The following is a 20175-nucleotide window of genomic DNA, read 5'->3' as shown; positions in this document are numbered from 1 at the left end:
TTATTGTACCATACGTGAGAAAATGAAATGCTTTCTATATAGAATGCTAATTTAAGTTTCATCCACTTATACGAACTAAATATTACATGGAATTGTGATAGAATCACCCTTTCTTGAGTTATACTACTCTAACAGTTGTGATAGGCAAAGGAGGAAAAAAATCAGATTTTATTGCTTTACAAGCCAACCATGTTAAGAACATACATCGGCTTTAAAACGGCACGATTTTTTCCCTAGTGTCCAAGCAGATTTGCTCTGGGTTCAAGCAGTGATCAAACCCTCTCTCTCTCTTTCTCTGATGGCTGCAGTTTGCATTCCGAGAGTGAGCACAGCCCTGGTGCAGGGCAGGCAGGCCCAGTCAGCAGCTGTCAACTCCCCTTGTAAAGGCGCTGCTCTGTCTCACAACTGGCAGAGAGAACTGAAGGAGTTCCCTTGCCTTTATGGCTTTTATCTGTCTGGCTAATAGGGGATGATGCTTAAAGGAGGCAATTCTGGAGCAATAAATCTGACTGCAAATAAAGCGAGGGGAGAGGGAGGAAAATTACAATGTAAGAAGTTTCCTTTGTTTACTATGTTTAATTGGGATTCCACACATGAATGAAGAAGCCTAAGTTCTCTCCCAGGGTGACTGGGAAGGGGAAAAAGGTGAGTTTCCACAGCCTGTATGCTTTTTAATGTGCAAATGAGTCAGAGCCTTTCCCAGCCCACAACAGTTTGTAGTTCCAGTCCAGGGCCAGGGTCTCAGTGGGTGCTCAGTAAATATTAATTGAAGAGGATGATGGCTTTGAGGAGTGGGCTTAATCACACCCTCTCAGGCATAGCCCGCTAGGATGCACAAATAGGTCAGTCTCTTGCCCCGAGCACTAACCGGGTGACCCCGCCAGTTAATGAGAAAGGTCTCAGTTCTCTCATGTGTCTCCTACCTCAACTGCAGTCCTCCTTTCCAACCCACTCTGCCTTCTGCACTCAGAGGCTGACGAGAACAAAATGGGAGAATAGGCACAGCAGCTGCTGTGGCCTCACTTCCTGTGCAGTCTTCCTCCATGGAACGCTCCACAGTGCCCTCTTTGCGCTGGCAGGGAAAGGATGGAGCAAAGGAATAGACTTAGGTAGAGGCTGCAGCGAGCAACATGGTGTGGTTCCCAGCAGCTCACACCTCTTCCGGCAGAGGATTACACAGCTTGCTGTCTCCTGTGGGGGGTATGCAATTTCTGCACCTTTGATGTCAGGCTTGGGCATGTGAGTACTTTGGCCAATGGGATGTGGGTAACCTTGACTACCCCTCATATGAGCAAAAGCTTTAAGAGCCTGCTATAGACGGAATGTTTGTTTCCACTCAAAATTCCTATGTTGAAGCCCTAACTCCCAATGTGGTGGTAGTTTGGAGGTGGGGTCTTGGTGAGGTATTTAGGCCCTGAGGGTGGGGCCCTCATGAATAGGATTAGTTCCTTTACATAAGAAGAGACATGAGAGAGATGATCTCTCTCAGCCAAGTGAGGATACAGTGAGAAGACAGCTGTCTATAAAGCAGGAAGCAGACCCTCACCAGACACTGGATCTGTAGGTATCCTGACCTTGGACTTGCCAGCCTCCAAAACTGGGAGAAATAATGTGGTTTAAGCTATTCGGTCTGTGGTATTTTTGTTATAGCAGCCTAAACCGACTAAGACAGAGCCATTGTATGTTTCCGTCGCTATCCGTCGTTATTTTCTTTTTGCCATAAGAATTGCGTGTCCAAAAATGGACTTGTCTTTCAGCATGGATCTGTAATGAAGAAGTCATGAGGCCAGTTTTAATGCACGTGTCTTCTTCAATCCAGATCACAGAAAAAGCCTTTGTAGTTGTAACTGAAACATTTGGGGTTGTTTGTTATAGCAACAGAGCTGACTAATTCATGCTGTCCCAAGGGAGTAGGCAGGTGAAGTTTGTGACTTGAATATTGCACCAGTCCTGGTCTTTACACATCAGGCTGCCAATCTGTGATGAATAATAAAAGCTCCTACAGCCCTTGTACTTGCTGTGACACTGGCCCCAACAGCCTCCTTGCATTAAATATAGCACTGGATGTTGCATAATATGACATTGCAACTGCCAGCAGATCAAGTCAGGGGCTTTCCTATGAGGGGTGTCCTCCAAAGTTAGAGAAGCCTTTGCTTTCTCCAGAGACCCTCATGAAAGGCACTGTATTTTTCACTTCTCTGATTAGCGTGCCCCTCCAACACTGGGGGCACCCACAACCTTCCAGGGGAGCAGAGGGACCTGTGGTAGCGCAGCGTGACCACACAGACGGCCTTGCTCATTTCCGCTTGGCCTTAGTATAGCCGGTCTTTCCCCAAAGCATGTCTCATGTAAATTATAATTAAATACGGCCTTAGACTAGTGTCCTGAATAGGGAAAAACTACGTAAAAATAAAATATTCATAAATTTGAGTTCACTTATAGCTTTGTGTTCTTACAGGGATTAATATTTGTTGGTTTAAGTTAGTGCTATGTCTTTATGAAGATGGTTTTATGAAAATATCGAATCACACAGCCTCCTTTAGGTGTTCTGACTATAAAATTCTTATACCCTTGTGAAATTTAAGCCGAGTATATCATCCCAATAGATTTTGATAGCTATCATAAAATAAGAAGTTCAAACCAATAGATGATATAACTGATCATAAGAATATAACTGTGAACTTCAAAAATATGCTAATTCTTGTTCCTGGATAGAAATACTAGCCTTAAGTTCTTTCTGTGACATATGTGTATGTGTTTATGATCTATTTTTGTAATGGGGAAAAAAAACCAGCTCCAAAAATATCACCTTCCCCTTTGACATTTATCAGTGATAGCAATGTCAGAAAGCATTAGTATACTAAAGAAGTACAGAGAGGCTGCCTAAAGCATATCTTTGGGTTTTATTTTAAAAGAATTTGATATATGTCCTGATCCCTGGCCTAATTTTAATGATGTTTTAGATCAAATTCATATGTACTGTGTGGTAACTATGTTGAGGTCTGGGATCTGGTCCTGTTCCTTTTTTTGTAGGCTCAGTAGTTACATAAATAAGAGGGCCTTAAAAATGGTTTGGATGGACAGATGGATGGATAATGGATGGATGGATAATGGATGGATGGATGGATGGATAATGGATGGATGGATGAATGGATGGATGGATGATGGATGGATGGATGGATGGATGGATAATGGATGGATGGATGATGGATGGATGGATGATGGATGGATGGATGGATGGATGGATGGATAATGGATGGATGGATGATGGATGGATGGATGATGGATGGATGGATGGATGGATGGATGATGGATGGATGATAGATGGATAGATGGATGTGTGGATAGGTAGATGAAAGAATGAATTGAAGAATAGATAGATGGGTCTCCTCTCCTCCCCTAAAATAAAGTAAGAAAAAATGTAATTGTTTCTGTTTTGATATTAATTTAATCTACTTCAGAAAGAGGCCATATTTTCTTTTAATATAAAGAAGGTAAATTAAATTGTGATAAACGTTATCTTCATGGTAATAAAGCAGAATGCTTACCTCAAGGCATTTTTTTAAGTGTTCCTCTCCTATTACTCTCCTGGAGTAAATGATGATGGATAATTGTCCTCATGCCCCCAAAGGTTCTGTTTGAGAGCTCTCCACAATGACCCAACACCAAGATAGGATTTCATCATCTAGGGAGGGCATCTGGGTTGGTGTCTCAGTTACTCTAACGTAGTCACAGGGTGTGGACAATAGTTTCTGTCATATTCCTGTAATCTCTTTTATAGGGAGGATCAAGGAAATTCAGATTAGAATATGGTTTTTCTGGTAAGATTTGATGAGGTCTCTAATTGTGTTAATGAGAGGTTGGTTCCCATAGCCCCTAGACCTGCTAGGTTTTAATTAAAAATGTTTGTTTTATCCTTAAAAATAAGAACTTTCCAAAGAAAAGTATCACTTCCTCCTTTGAAAATCCTGTCTTGACTGTATTCTTCTCCAGTCACTGCCAAGTTCTGTAGCTTTTAACCCTAATCCCCAGCCCATTCTTCTTGAACTTGTCTTCTCCCTTAGCTTTCATGACTTCACGGCCTTCTGGTTCTCCGCCCATTTCTCGCCCTTCTCAGAGTACACTGCTGGATCCATTGTTGGCTTTCCTTAGGGTTTGTCCGTAGTCCTCTTCAATTCTTACTCTGTTGCCTCTTCTTCAGTATTCTCACCCTCTGTCCTGGTTTTCTCACCTCTACACTGGTAACACCCAACTCTATGTATCTAGTTTTGATTCCCCCTCAGCTCCAGACCTATAGATTCAAGTGACTACCCAATATCTATGTCAGGGTGCACATGCCCCTCCAACTTCTGCTGTACATCCTGTGTCTTTGTTGCTTTGCCCCCTATGCCTGGAATTAGAAAGTCATTCTCCTAGAGCTTAACAAACAGTAAACTAAGACATTAAACTTTCCAGTGCTTATCTTATGGAAGCCATCATGCTAGATATTGGGGGATACAGAGATGAAAAAGTGTTTCCTACCATGAAGGAACTTGCATTGTAAGGAGAGAGGAATATAAGCAAACAAAAAATGGCAAACAAAGGCAGAGTCACAGTGACACTTAAGATATAAAACGCTGAGTGTAAAGAGGGTGGAGAGCGTGTACTGAGTGAGGACTTCAAGAAGAGGCAGCAGCAAGCTGAACCTTGAAAAATGAGTAGAAATTTCCTTAATAAAAATGGGATAGTGGAAAGGGCGGTATTCCAAAAACAGGGAATGCATTAGTAAAGGCACAGGGCATAATCCTACATCGTATTTCATTCATTTATTCACGTAGTTGGAGCTCAGAAACTGTTCTCAGCTCAGAAGAAAGACAATAACGTGATGTACTGATGGCAGTGTGTGTGTGTGTGTGTGTGTGTGTGTGTGTGTGTCCGCGTGCTCGCTGCAGAAGTGAGGAATATAGTAGAAGAAAAAACTAGAAAAGTAAGTTGGGGCCAGCCCATGGACACAGATGTTTGTTTCATTTACTTGAATGAAATGTACCTTGTACTTCCTGTGAGAAGGGTAGGCTGCTAAATTTCAGGGCTGACATTCGCTGTGCGGTTACAAAATAATACAAGTTGACATTAAGTTGAAAAAGTGCTATCACGTGACTTCCTGCCGTGCACCAGAGAAATTCATAGCAGTAAAACAAGTATTTAGTTGTAGATCTTTTTCCAAGCCTCATTGCTTCCCTGGTCAGCTCTGGACAAAAAAAAAAAAAAAAGCAAGTTGGGTTAAGAAGAAAAAGAAAGAGGAAGAGGAGAGTGAAGAAGGAAAGCTGGAGGGGAAAGAGAGGAAGAGGAGGAAGAGAAGGAAGAGGACGGAGAAGGAGAAGACAACCAGCAACTTTATTGTTCACGTAGAATGTTGTCAGACTGACACTGTCCTAGCAGGAGCAAGGTGTGGATTGATCAGACTGGTTTTAACGAGCCTTGCATACAGACCTTCAAGCCTCACCAGAGACAGAAAATGTGGGCTCTCCAATCAGAGGTGTTTCCACTCTGCTAGCCTTCAAGGGACAGGGCACGTGATCACCATTCTCCATGATAAGATTTACCTGACACTGGCTAGAAAATTTCTCATTATAGAGTCCATCCCTTCATTCATTGGCTAAGGAAAGCAAGAGAATTTTCTAGAAAGAACAGCACCAACAGATTATAAAGAGACAAGGTGGAAATTTGAGGATGTTTTTAAACCCAGATTATGCATGTCGCTGAATCAGAGGTTATGTTTTATAAATTGAGATAATATATATTGTCTGAAAGGGTCAGGGTTCAAAAAAGGGAACAGGCTAAGGCGGTAGATGGCAGTTGGCTGCTGTGATGTACAGGAAAACCTCGGTGGGGGAGAGGGAGCTTGCACTGGGTTACTGTCATCCGAAGAGGAATCTAAAGAGGAAAACGAATCAGAGCTTGAGCTCCAATGGGCTGCTGCCCCAAAGGATGGGACTGACGTTTGTATGAGATGGCTGCTGGTGAGCAAAGAAGTCATTTGCCCTTTTTGTGCTAAGGGGTTGTGTAACACACCTTACACGCAGTAGTAGGATGACTTTGCCTGAAGAAACTGTTAATGTGCTTGAATTGAAAAGGAGACTGCCCTGGGAGACTGTATAAATCAAGAATGCACCTCAGAGGGTTCCTGGGAATTTATAAGTGAGGCTCTAGAATTCAGAAAGAAACAGTGACAACATGGTGTGTTTAAAGGAGATGAAATCCAAGGGTATTTGCCAGACTCAAGAGGAACTCCTCTGTGTTCTATCCAAGCTGAACATTCCATTTTTACAAGGGCTCCTTTGTTGTCATGTTTATACACAGACTAATAAATGCTTGACCTTTTTTAGTGGTGAAGGAACAGTCTGTGCCGCAGGAGCATATTATTTCAAGAAGCACAAATGAAGAGTAAGTCCAAACCCCTCTGGAACAGATGGACTAAATATTTTGACATTGGAACCACATGGGGAAAGGCAGGAGCTAGGAAGCCGAAAAGCAGGCCTGATAAGGAAACCTGGACACCGCATCAGTCTTCTCAGATGTTTCCAGGGCCTCCAGGTATGGAAGGCACCTGACACCAACCTCACGTGAGGAGGGGATCAGAGTGAGCTGAACATTTATCTTGAAGTGTAGTAAGCGTGGACAATAAATGAGAAAAGTATTTGTAGTCTGGCAAAAGTGTTGATTTCTCAAGTTTTGGATTCTGTATAAAAAGGACTACCATATTTCCCCAAAAATAAGACCTACCCAGACCATCAGCTCTAATACGTCTTTTGGAGCAAAAATGAATATAAGACTGGGTATAATATAATATCAGGTCTTATATTAATTTTTGTTCCAAAAGACGCATTAGAGCTGATGACCCGGCTAGGTCTTATTTTTGGGGAAACATAGCAGTATTCCTCAAGCCTTCACTTTCTACCTAGAGCTAAGTGGTTTATACGCATTACCTTAACCATCACACTATGATGCAGGCAGTATTTCCACCCCACCTTTTTTCTTAGATAGACATAGAGGTACAGAGAGGGCAAGGGAACTTAAAGAGTGTGAGAGTGACTTTGAACCCTTTTAGTCTGATGCCTAACCCGGTGCTTCTCCTGAGTCCTGGTGACTGGCAGTCAATAGACTCTCATTCCGGCCCTTTAGCGTTGCTGCTTTATTCCCCACGCCCCATTCTAAACGGGGACGCTGCTAAATTAAGAGTGAGCTCCAGAGCGGTGGACATACCTGTGTAGTTGCCCTTGAAGGACCCCACATATTTGTGTGTCTTTGAAATGAGAAATCCCTGGAGATTGTGACCAGGGTGTGTGGCACGCGTAGAATGTGGTTTCCCATTATTACTCACTCAGTGTTGTTTTTAGCTTCATATTGTTAAGAATCCTTTCAAGAGCAAAGAATACTAATTGATGATGACAGTGACAGCAAGTTTATTTTAAAAACTAAAAATAACTTAAACTTTGATTCAAAAAAAGACTTGACTTTGGAGGGTCAGAGACCAGTGATGAAATGTGGGACTCCAATTACAGAGCGGAAACCACAGGTATCTAAAATGCAGTGGAAAGAAGCAATGAAAATGTGAGAGCCCTAAGTAACGTGAAGCGATTGGTCTCGCTGGTGGGCATAATGAACTCCTGTCTGCACTCAGTGCCACACCATGCGGAGTTTATGGCACCTCTGAGACTGTTCGTAAAGAGCAATGTTGAGTGGGACCGCTAACAGCTCTGCTCAAGGACAGCGGTATGTCTGGGGGTGTCCGCTGCCGCGCCCTTGCCCCAGGACCCACCGGCCTCCTTCCCCCGCCCCGCTCCCAGGAACCTACTGGTTTCCTCCATTCCGCCCTCACTCAAGCCCTGTTTTCAGATAAACTCATTCATTCTGAAAAGTTTAACGTGTGACTCTTCCTAGGGGTACTGGTTTTAACAGAAAATCAAGCCTCAGGACAAAGGTACAAGGTCCCAAGTTTAACCCACTGTACTCAGGAGTGTGAAAAAACAAAAGGCAGCTGTTTTGTTTTCCATAAATGAGCTAATCTTCCTTCTCCGACCTTCCCCACACTGGGTGATATGGGGAAAAAATCTTAAAATGGGTATTTAAAGCCATCCCTGTCTCTTCTGTTTTCAGATAGGCTTATTTTGAGTAATTATTCAATTCACTTACAATTTATCACTTATATTAGTTTTCTGTTGCTGTTGTAAACAAACATTTAGTGGCTAAAAACAACATGGCTTTATTATCTTATAGTTCAGGCGTCCGAAATGGGCCTCATTAGGCTAAAATTAAGGTTTCACCAGGAATGCAGATTCCTTTCTGGAGGTTCTAGGAGAGAATGCCTTTCCTTGCACTTTCCAGCTTTTGAGAAGCTGCCCATATTCCTTGAATTATGGACTTTTTCTTCCAACTCCAAACCCAGCAACAACCAGTGGAGTTCTTGTATCTATTCCCTTTGATCTGATTCTTCTGCCTCTTTCTCCCACCATTAAGGGCCCTTGTGATCACATTGAGCCCGCCCAGATAATGCAGGATAATCTCCGTACTCTTAAGGTCAGTTGATTAGCAACCTGAATTCCACCTGCAATCTTCATTCTCATCTCTTGGGGAGTGTGGGGTGGGGGGGGTGAAAGTGGAAATTATAAGAAGAGCAGAATATTTGCAATTCTTTCCATAGGGCAGAAATTCCCATTTTGGAAGCCAAAGCTTCCGAATGTTGGGAGAGAGAGAAAATGGTTTTCTCTACAAGTTCTCCCACCATTCTGGGGTGTTTAAAGGGCCAGAGTACACGAGAGGTGGAAAGCATGGTACTTAGAACGGAAGTGTGGGAGATGTGATCTCAAATACCAGCCTGTTCATACTCAAGGAGCTGGTGTAGCTTTTGCTGATCCAGCCCTCCCCACACTGCTGTATACTTGGTGAGAAGCTGAAAGGTCATAACAATGATGGGAAAAATTTTGTTATGCATGGCCTTCGTTACAAAGAAGCAAAGTGCAAAGGACGTAGATTACTCATGGGGGAAGGAGAAAAACCACAAGGAGTCAATATTATCTGCTGTGTGTGAGGAACCATACTGAGTGCTTTACATATAAGACTTCCTTATAGAGAGAAATACACTGAGGCTCAGGGAAGTAAAGCAATTTTCAAAGGTCATGTAACTAATGTGGGACAGAATCAGGCCAAGAACTCAAGTCTTCCACCAAAGTCTGCTTTTTGAAAACACTACGCCTTGCATTTAGAGACACTTGTATCCAGAGCAAAATCCCAGACAGCCGAGCTGGTATTTAAAGAGTATTAGACCAAGTAGGAAAATTGACTGACAAGTTTGGGAACTTAATGCAGCACCAAGAGAATATTATATTCCATAAACTTATAGCTTAGTCCATTGACCCCTGGATTAGAGGACAAGGTGATGGGTGCCTTTAGCCTGGGGATGTGGGAATTTGGCTCTGATGGGTGATGTAATAGACAAGGTGGACCACTCATTGTGTCCTAAGCAGAAACTGGTACTTTTACCCGCGGTGAATGTTTTCAGTGATGAGAACTGTGATGACAATAATGATACCATATGCAGGCAACAACAGAAAAGATGGAGGAGGATTGGGAGTACAAGATGTAGGGCTGGTAAAGAGGGGCTCTCCATGGAGGCCGATCTAAAGCTGGAAATGGCTGAACAAAGACCAAAGGCCGCAGCAGTACTTGATGAGGAAAGAGGCAGAGTGGTAATGACAGTATCTGGCCCCAGGTGAATGTGAACTGCAAACAGTGGAGGCCACAGAATGCTGACAGATGTTTAAAAAAAAAAAATCATGAAGAAGTCACATCACTGTCTGTTTCCTAATTTGAACAAAGTAGCGTTCTACTCTCCACTTGCCGGACAATGCTTCCTTTCTGTCCCTGGAAGTAATTGTCATGTTATAGTCTTAGGATCCATTATAATGCCAAATGAATTGTCTAAATTAATACCTCACCAGTCTGTATGGTCAGAAAACGAGGTGTCACAAAGAAGTGAGCTTTCCAGTGGACTGAAGCTTAGACCCTTTAAGCACCAAGCTTTTTAAAACTTGAGCTATTTTTATGGAACTTGTCATAAATTGTACTCCATTCTTCTTGGGCTCATTAAACAAAGCATACTGAACATCGTGTACCATGTTCTTAATGGCTCTGAGTCCGTGCTGGGAACACTGGCCCTACTGCTGGGCAGTGGGACAGACATCCTCAGGGGCTGGTAAGATGTACAGGCCCCACTGCAGTCCCTCCTGGGTCCCAAGGTGGTGATTGTCCTCTGCCTCTGACCACTAAGGCGGCTTCTGCTCTAACCCCAGGGCCCCCATACGTACTGGCGTCTAGTCTTCCTGCTCTAACCAAGAATGCTCTTAATACAACATTTGTGTGAACTGATAAATGTTATGGACTTCAAATCGCTGCTGTTTTTAAAACTGCCACCAGATTATACAGAATTCCCTACCTGCGGATTATGATGTAAAGGCTTGGAAATGACGTGTGCTTCTGCCGTAAATAAATCACACAGACTTTGTGGCAGGGGTTTTCGTAAATGTTTGGGCATCTCTTACGCTGGCACTTACCTAAATTCACGGCTATATTATGGACTCATGAGTTTTGGAGTCTGAGCACCAGGTAGACAGAGCATTACTATTGGTATTTACAAGTTTTCTTGTCCTTTGTTTTCTAAGATGACATCACCCAACACTCTTATCTCATCCTATTACTTCAGAATTAAGTTTGTCCAGACAATTAGTGCAAAAGGAAGGAATCTCATTGTATCAGGTAGCTTTTGCTGTGTAACAAACCATCCAAAAGTGTAGTGACTTACAACAACAAACGTTTCTCGTCTCCCACCGTCCTGTGGCTCACTAGGCTATTTTCCTAGTCTGGGCAGGGTCTATGGAATGGACTCACTCACATGTCTGGGGCCCCAGCTGCTTCAGCTGAGGCCTCTCTCCATGTTATCTCTCATCCTCCAGCCGGCAAGCCCAGCCTTGTTCACTGGTGGCCAAGAGAAAGTGAACTATGCAAGCACCTTTTAAGCCTCTGCTGGTGTCATGTTTCCTGATGTCCCACAGGCCATAGCGAGTCACATGGCCAAACCCAGATTCCCAGGAGAAATGGACTGCATAGCTCCGTGGGAGGGGCTGCAAAGTCACAGTGCACAGGAGCGTGCCGACAGGGACGGAAGGATGCTGTGCTCGTTTTCCCATCTCCCACATTTATAGTACTTCTGTCAGGACTCATCAGGTGCTCCTCAGGCAGCTCCGGCAATCCCACCCCTTTGATACACTGAGCTCGTGCCCTTCCTGCCACCATCAGAAGAGCAGCTTATCTCATCACCTCACTCCCTTCTCCTGGAGTCACTTTTTAATTCTTGCCAGCCTGTTTCTGCAGCAACTGTTCTAGTAACTAGGTTAACTAGCAGCTTCCCAATCATCAATAACATTTTCTCAGTCCCTATGTTCCTGTTTTGTGGCTTTTTTTTTTTTTTTTTTAACACAGTTAACCTCCTTTTTGGAAAATCACTTCTTATAGCTTCTACCACAAGTAGATACTCATTTTCTTCCTAATTCATTGACTGCATTTCCTGTTTTCTTTTCAGAGCTCTTGTTCCTCCTTCCATGATTAAATGTGGGGTTCTGTCCACCCACCTTCTCTTTCTTACATCTTTCTCAGTAAACTCACTCACTACCACAGCTTCATTACAAATCTCTAGGTGGATGATTTCACAACTTATATCCCTAGTTCCTAAATTTATTCTTACATTTGGCTCTATTTTTCAAATGGCCCACTGAATATTTCCACTAGAATGTTTTATCTATAGTTCCTCTGAAATCTATTTTGACTGCAAACTAAGAAAATAGTGCTGGGAACTGTGTAATGTCCTTGCAGCCTCTAGGTCATTCAATTCTAGATTTTTCTTCAGATAAAACAGACTGGGGTGGTAGAGGGAGCCAGCTAGGGCTAATTAACGTTTGCTGAATGCCTACTGTGTGCAAGGCACAGAAGTCTCAATTGACTGACAGGTGAACATCTGGAATTGCTTTTGAATATTAGCTAATCGGGGCTGATCAGATGCAGATATGGAATCTACAAGGGTAGCGTTGCCATCACTCACACCCCAGTGGAGGTTGCAGTCACGCCATAGGAAATGAGATCTCTGTTTGTTGTAATAAATAAGAGGTGTCTGACAGCCTTTCCAACGACTTTCAAAGAGTTTTTGCAAACGGTATCTTAGGGTTTGCGAAAAAGAAACATTCTTCCCTTAAGAAAGATCTGGTTTCTGGGAAATGGATTATAAAATAAAATTGCAGTTCTCCTTTTTCCCCCTTGATAAAAGAGCTTAGAGACTCCTAGGGCCCAAACTAAGCTCCTGGTAACATTTCTTCTGTTCTATGAGTAGATTTCAGTCAACAAAAGTGAAATTTCTGGTCGTCGGAAGATGGGCTTACTTCCAGTTACTTCCTGTGCCAGATTCCTCAATGGAGCTCTTACTGATAGGCCAGGAACAAAACTATGTGTGTTTGTAGTCAGACGCACCACTCTGGCATCGCTTTTTTGCGGGAACTCTGATAAGCATAACTAATCTAGTCATCAGCCTTGATGTGGAGCAGATTCTGCAGATAATATCAGGAGACATTGATGGCTCAAGAATCGTTTCTGAAACCGTGTTTTCCAGGATAATTTTTTAAAAGTGTAGTTGTGCCTTTCATTAAAAATATAAGTTTTGTTTACATTTTTTGCTCTGTTTTACTTTCATATGAATAATGCACGCAGAAGTTTCCCAATGCCAAAATAGACCACGGTGTGATAGAACGCAGGCTGGTAAGGGTGAATGAAACACCATCTCCAAGAAGAAGCAACCTACTAGGTTGCCATATGGCTTGAATTATATTAGTTTACCCCTCTTTCTCTTTTTATTGGATTGAATAAGAATTTGTGAGTATTAACTGATTCTATTTTCCTTTTTGGTTCGTGTATATTGCTGTAAATATTCTTGTAGTGTAACTGTGACTCTTCACATTGACTATATTCTCTGAAGGCTCATTCTAGGAAACTGCTGTTTTTAGTATTTATTGTGTATTGGATATTATCCTGTATCGTTCGCGCCTCTTACCGCAGTGTCTTCCTTATTGTAAATGGCTTCAAGGACCATCCTTAGTGAATTTGGCTAACTGTGTGAAGCAGATGAGATTGTAGCTCACTCCTTGATAGCGGCATTGGCTCAGACTAAGCTAAAGTCTTATTTTCATTAAAGGAGCAGACATGCTGAGGAAGAAGGTGCTATTTTTACATAGGGACTTTTTGTGCTGAAACCACATGATAACACTATGCTATTAAGATGATCTCAAGCCTGCTGAGTTAGCTGAAGAAACAATAGCCATGTTGCCAAAATCAAGGCAGCATGCGTCTGAGCTTCCTCGCCTCCTCCAAAGTCCTCCAGCTCGCTCCCTGGTGGTCCAGAAGAAGAGACTGGGAGGGGAGCTGGTGAGAAGATACAAGTTACAGGTGACATGGAGGCCACTGGTGGTTGGTTACCTGTGAGAACTGTTCAAATTCTTGGTTATTGCCACCAATCGTTGCGATATGGAAAGCTGTGTTACTCAGATATTGGCATATCACTGATTTTTGTTGAGTGTTGATTTTTATTCTAGATACATATATTTTTAAGTAAAACTAGTATAAAACAATACTAACTTTAGAACATTAGAAGCTTAGGCAGAGGCCCTCCAACTTGTTTTTTTAAAAGCCATTATTATAATAGATTACTATGATGGAATATGTATTATATGACAGGTGCAATGCTAAGCATTTTACAAAAATTATTTCATTTAGTCCTCAGAATAATCTTGCAAAGCAGCTGTTATCTCCATTTACAGAAGACAATGCTTCCTTTCCTTTTCTGATAATCACTGTCATGTTATAAGTTATACTCACTGGAAAGTGACTGAGCTGGGATTCAGGCTTAAGGGTAAATATCTGGCTTCATTGGCTGTGCTCTTTCAAAAGGCCGTGAGCCATCCCTGAGGATGACATGTAGAGTTAATAAGAAAACTGGCCCTCTCTCATACAATATTTTTATTCTTCATTCTTCCTCCCCCATAATCAAAAAATATTAATGAGAACAAGTTACAGCACACCAAAAATGGAAACATAAAAATCTCCCTTCTTGGTAGTCTTCAATTGCTAAATGTACATCACCATCAGATTTGTCTTCCCTTGTCTTCAAATACTAGAAGAATCTCTCTTCAGCCACACCAGAATCTGGATCAACTACTTGGTCACAGACAGGTTTATAGTCAACAGAGGAAATCTTTGGGGGAGCTCCTGAACAGATAAAGATGTTAACATGTAGGAACTCATATCTCTTCTTCCCTTTTGTCTGTAAGGCAGAATTCCATTTACGGCCACCATTATTTCCCACAATCTTGTGCATATTAGGGTTTTGGATAATGAGAGCTGCTCAACTGGGAAAAGCCCGAGTTTGTGGCCACACGGAAATGAATAGTTCTGGAATATGACAGAGAAAGGGAAGATGAGACCAAAGTTAGCACACTCTTTGGAAAGAAATTGAGGGAGCTTGCAAAAAGAGGATATGAAAGATTTGGGGAGTAGCTGCTACATATGTGAGAAATGCAGAGGAAATTATCGAAAGGAAATTTTAAGACATTTTCCAAGTGTTATTAATAAAATTCAAACTCCAGAGTCACTTTTCTAAAAAACAATCTACAAGAAGATATTAACTTGTGTTCAGTTATTTTTGGAGACTGATCTAACGTTTCCTTGCTAAGACTAAGCCACGAGGTAAACAGACTTTATATGGCTTATACCTCACAGAATCAGGAGATGTCGAAAATATTTGCAAAGATACCAGCAAAATATATGTAATGGATGTAATGACTGGAGTAAGACTTACGGAATTCTGGCCTTTTAGGAAAGATGGAACTCACTGGCATTTGCAAGCTCTATGCTTTATGCAAAAGGGATTGGATCAATCTACTGGATGTGTATATACTACCCCCCAAAATATCCTTTTTACAGTGGGAAGTAGAGGAGTAAGATAAGGTGGGGAAAGCCTTCTGCTTTCTAGAAGGAACTTCTCTCTGGGTCTTCTTTTGGTAGCAAGAGAAGGGAACTTTGAAAACTGTCATTGACATTGCCCCAGGACATACCAACCTGAGATAAAAATAGAGGCATGATAACATTAATAAAACAGTATTTCTCTGACCCCATTCCTCAACACTCTGCAGAAAACCCATCCCCTCTGAAATTCCTCCTTAGATTAGCCAAGTGTCTTTAAAATGTTGTTTTCTAAGAAGTCTTAAAGAATTCCTCTTAGCCTTCATCCTTTTATGCCGCTCCAGCTCTGGCTCCCTGTGGTGATTTTTATTGTACAAGTCACCAGTGTGTCAATGACTTTATGAAAATTGATCTTCTTTGCACACTTATGTTTAACAGGCAGTTTAATAGATTTCTCAATCTATCTTCATTCAGAGTTAAAGAACACTTTTGATTTATTTTAATCTCACATGAAGTAACAGGTATATGAATAGGGAAAGTCTTAAGCATAACGTTGAATATAGCAGAGATTTATAAAAATCTCCTTTTGCAATAAATTCCAAAAATTGCAATCATTTTCAGGTCTTAGTTTCATTGGGATCAATTCTAATGGCTTTCAAATGTCTCCACAGTCACATATTTCCCATTAAAATATCTTTTCCAGAAAAATCCATCATAAATTTCATTTATATTTGGTAAAAATTTCTGAAGTTTTTCTTCTTGGCAAATAGTAGAGAAAAATAGCTAAGTGGTAGTAAATATAGACCTTATTTGATCCATTGCTTTAGAATGAGTGTCTTGTCCTTGGTGAAAATAACTGAGGCATTCAAACATTATCCTCTTGTACATTGTGGCAATGTCAGAGCAGGGTCTGGTCATTTTGATAGTTTATTTCTACATAGTTTGTTAGTTTGGACATTCATCTGTTGGTTATAGTCTAATAATACTTAATGTAAAAAGTTTCCAATAACTAATGAGTAAATTTTAATAAAACCACAACTTCAGCAAAAGGTACTTATTTGGGTAACTACTAAATTATATCAGTGATGTAAGATTTTATTTCCTTGATGTATTTATTTGTTTAAAAACAATTAACAACCTAAAAAGAAGAATAAATTACTATTTTAAAGATAGCATTCAAAGTCTGTAAACTATTTCTGACTACATATTTAGTGTGAACTAAAATTTGCACTTAAAAACAAAAGTACCGCACAAAGGAAAACAAGTGGTCACACAGAATGGAGGAATTGAAGTAACTCAAGTCCTGCTTCTTCATCTTTAAAGTCACCGTGCTATCATTATTTATTACACATCACAATTTTAAATGCAGGCATATGAAGTGCCACAGGGGTTGAAGAACTTCCTATTAAAACAAACCCGGGGGGCAGAGTCCATGTGTATAGAGGGTTAATTGGGTAATTGGAAGTTCTCTGAATTCATTTCTATATGGAATACAATGTTTATTTTAGAAAAATAAAAAATGCGCTGTTTTGAAACTTATTTATATATTAAAAGTCAACAGCAACTGCAGCAATAGTTTAGAATTTAAGCCAACATAAGATTTTTTTCAGGGAGGACAGTTTTATCACTGACATTGTTTAGAATTGCAGAGAATGATGATAATAAAAAGCAGACCCACTCTTAGTCGGTTTTATTATAGTTTTTAAATTCTCTAAGCAAGGCTCCCCCTTCCTGCCTGCCCTGGGCAGGCTGCTCCACGGTTCTGTCCTTGAGAAGTCGCTGGTGGAGTATGCCTGAAAGATTTCTGCAACAAGCAAACTGCAAAGAAATTTGAAATTAACAACTATAATAAATAAGTACACATGCAACTTTTTTATAAAAAGGTGGGGCTGAGATAGTAATTTAGTGATAAAAATCAAAAATATTATTTTTTTGATTTTTAAGATTTTAGTTATCAGCCAAGTTTCTGTGAGAAGAGCTACTTAAATATGGATTACAAATACCCCATGTAGGACCTAGCAAACACTCCCTTTGACTCTCTAAACATGGTCCTCAGTGTAAATTGAAGAGGTTGGTCTAGAATTATCTTTAAGGCCCTTTCAGCTCCAACAATCTGTGATATCTATTGTTTTTTTGTGAATGAAAGAAACTATCTCTCCCCCTTTCACTTCCTACAGTTCTCCTCCCTTCCCCAGTCCTCAGGGGTTTGCTTGGAGAGGATATTAAACCCCCACATCTTTCTGCATTTCTATATTCTCAACACTGGAAAGATGTGTGGGCTTGAGTTAAATAGTGAAGAGGAAAAAGCCGTAAATACTAAATGCTTTTTTCTGGTCTTTGTGAACCTAAGGGTGTCCACAGAGAGGCAGATTGTTCTGTAATGAACCCCATTTCTTATGCAATGGTAGATCTCTGGAGACAGTCTGGGGACAAACAAAGGGAACTGACATTGCTCTGCATAAAAATGTCAAGTGAGAGCTATCTCCTTCCAAGGAAGAAGCAGACCTGAAATTTTGTTGCATATGGAAAAAATGGATTTTGACTCTACTGTGTTGGAAAATTAGTGTGTGTGTGTGTGTGTGTGTGTGTGTGTGTGTGTGTTACAACAGACACCACTGGACTACCCTAGGGGATGTGAAAGTGTATCTTCATACCTCACATTGGAAGGAAAACTTGGGGTGGTTCAAATCTGGGTGCCAATACCCTCCTTCAGCTGTCCTGCTGAAGGTGCCATGACAGAATAACTCACATGATATGAAACAAAAACAAAAACAAAAACACTGCTGGGGATTTCTGGGCGGTGCTGATTGGAGGCCAGATGAAGAGAGAGGCCTGCTCGAGTAAGACCAGATCCCGGTAAGACCTTCATCACCCCCCACCTCCTACCCGCTTCTTGTATTTTTTAATTAAGACAATACACACACAAAAAGACAGAATACATTAGTGAACGTCCATGTTCCCGTCACCCATTCACAAGCTTTGTGTCATCTCACTCTGTCCTCCCGCCGCACATACATGTAACTTTCAAACAAATCTCAGGCACATACAATTTCATTCTCAGCTAAAAAATGATGACTTTTTTTTGCACGACCATAATACTCTTATCTTACCTTAAACATTAATAATAATTCCTCAGACCATCAACTATTCAGTCAGTGTTCAGGGTGTTCATATTTTCAATTGTCTTGTTTTTACATGTGTTTGTTTGAATCATGATCCAACCAAGATCTATACAACGTGAATGGTTGATCTTCTTGTAAGTCTCTTTTCTAGGCTACTTCCCGTCATTTCTTCCCCACTGGGGTGGAGTTTTCTCAAAGGAAGGTAGAGGTTTGCATTTAGGAGGTATACATAAAAATAATAATATCTAATAATTATGGGTGTAGTAATAATTACTTGACACAACATGTACTGTGTGTCTGCCATATGAAGTACTTTACACATATGAACTCATTGAATCCTCACAACAATTCTGGGTTATGTTACAAGGTAAACTGAGGCCTATTAAAAATTCTAAGAGTTTATTTGAGCAGAACATCAATTTGAGTCAGGTAGCACTAAACCAGAGGTAGTTAGAAGCACAGCTGGCATGAGCTCCAGGAGAGACTTTTATCAAGAGGCTAAAGCAAAGTAAGGAAATTACTGATGGGCTATCGCTGAAAGCTTGGTTGGCTGTTTGTGATTTTTTGTCCTTAGGTTTAAATATTGTAACCTCGAAGCATTTACAGTTTTGGTTTGCTTATATAAGCCGCCACGATATTAGAGCCACCTCAGCCTAGTGGCCTCCTTGTTTAATTCATTGAACAGTTAAAAACTACTATATGCCCTCTTTGTTATGGGGGAACTGGGGCACAGAGAAGGTCAGTAACTTGCCACAGGACATGTCATTTGTAAGTGGTAGTAGAGTTAGGATTTGAATCCAGTTCTTAACAACACGCTGCTTCTTCACAACTAACACTCATCGAACACTCGTGTCAGGCACTATTCTAAGTACTTACTGAAGCTCACAGCATCCCTTTGGGGTCAGCAGGGTCACAGTCCCCATTTTATATAAAATACGTTTATGTTAGAGATGAGGAAGGCAAGATGCAGAGGGTTTAAGGGCTTCCCTCCCTCGCTGCCGTGTTTACACAAGTAGCAAATAGTAGCGCTGGCTCCCCTGCCACAGCCTGGGCTCTTAAACGCTAAGGTACTTTGCTTTCCTTGAAAGTGGCACATTCTCAAAGAGCTGGGAAACTAAGTCAGGACCTGGAGAATGTCCCAAGTGACCCCATATGGAGTTTAACTTTAGAGTTTTTCCTTGAATTATGGGGACAGTCACTTAGCAAACAGCTTACGGGCTTCCCCGGCTATATTGCCGTTTTCTTCAGTTTTAAGCCTGACCTATATGGCCTGGACCCTCCCGTGAGCCCCCCGACTGAGACTCCGGAGGGCACAGCAATGCTGTGTGGACAGGAGTGTAGGATGCAGAGGTTCCGCACTGGGCCCGTTGGGGTGGACGTGGGAGGCTCCATGGAAGAGCAGCGCTCTGATGGGCCTGTTGGAGGAGACTCGGGAGACTTCTCACCCCGCCCCCAAACCATAAAGGAGGGCGTTCTTGAGGGGGAATGCAGGAACTGACATTTACACTCGTGGTTCACCTTTGGGCCTGGTCTCTTCCTTCTGCAGACACCTCACCATTCAGATACTTAGGGGAAGCTTTAAAACCCATACCATCCTTTTCAATCTTATTCTCGGTTTAAGTCCATTCTAAACGTGAGTTTAAGACGCTTAGAAATGACTTCTGCCCTGAAGGACCAGTTAGTGCCCAGCTCCAAGACCCTACAAAGGATAACACTGCTTCCACAGAGCCTCCTCGGTAGTTCTGCACTGTCCTTCCTACACATTGGACTTTTCCTTTCTGCCATCTGTTCTTTTTGAGTACTTGTAAAGACGTCAGTGGGCAGGCAATGGCTACACTTATGTCCATGGCAGCTCTGCAAAGTCAGGCTTAATCCAGGCAAACTTCAGACATTGCTTTGCATTAGAGCGGAGTAGTTGAGAGGGAGACCTACCCACTTTGAAGGGAAAGAAGATCTGTTTCAGTCCTGGACCTGGCCTCCTTTCATAGATGCCAGAAAAAATGTGGTGCCTCCTAGGGAA

The 20175-nt window shown here is 41.6% G+C and overlaps 1 protein-coding gene across 1 annotated transcript in view; it reads left to right on the top strand.

Annotated features, from left to right (window-relative positions):
• The window catches only part of JADE1 (jade family PHD finger 1), a 147702-nt gene that overhangs the window by 276 nt on the left and 127251 nt on the right, over nucleotides 1–20175 (top strand). The window lies entirely within an intron of this gene.

Source organism: Rhinolophus sinicus, chromosome 15 (genome assembly GCF_057876585.1).
Source record: "Rhinolophus sinicus isolate RSI-liver-muscle chromosome 15, RSI-T2T, whole genome shotgun sequence".
Taxonomy (NCBI): Eukaryota; Metazoa; Chordata; class Mammalia; order Chiroptera; family Rhinolophidae; genus Rhinolophus; species Rhinolophus sinicus.
This window is presented reverse-complemented; position numbering and strand designations above follow the sequence as displayed.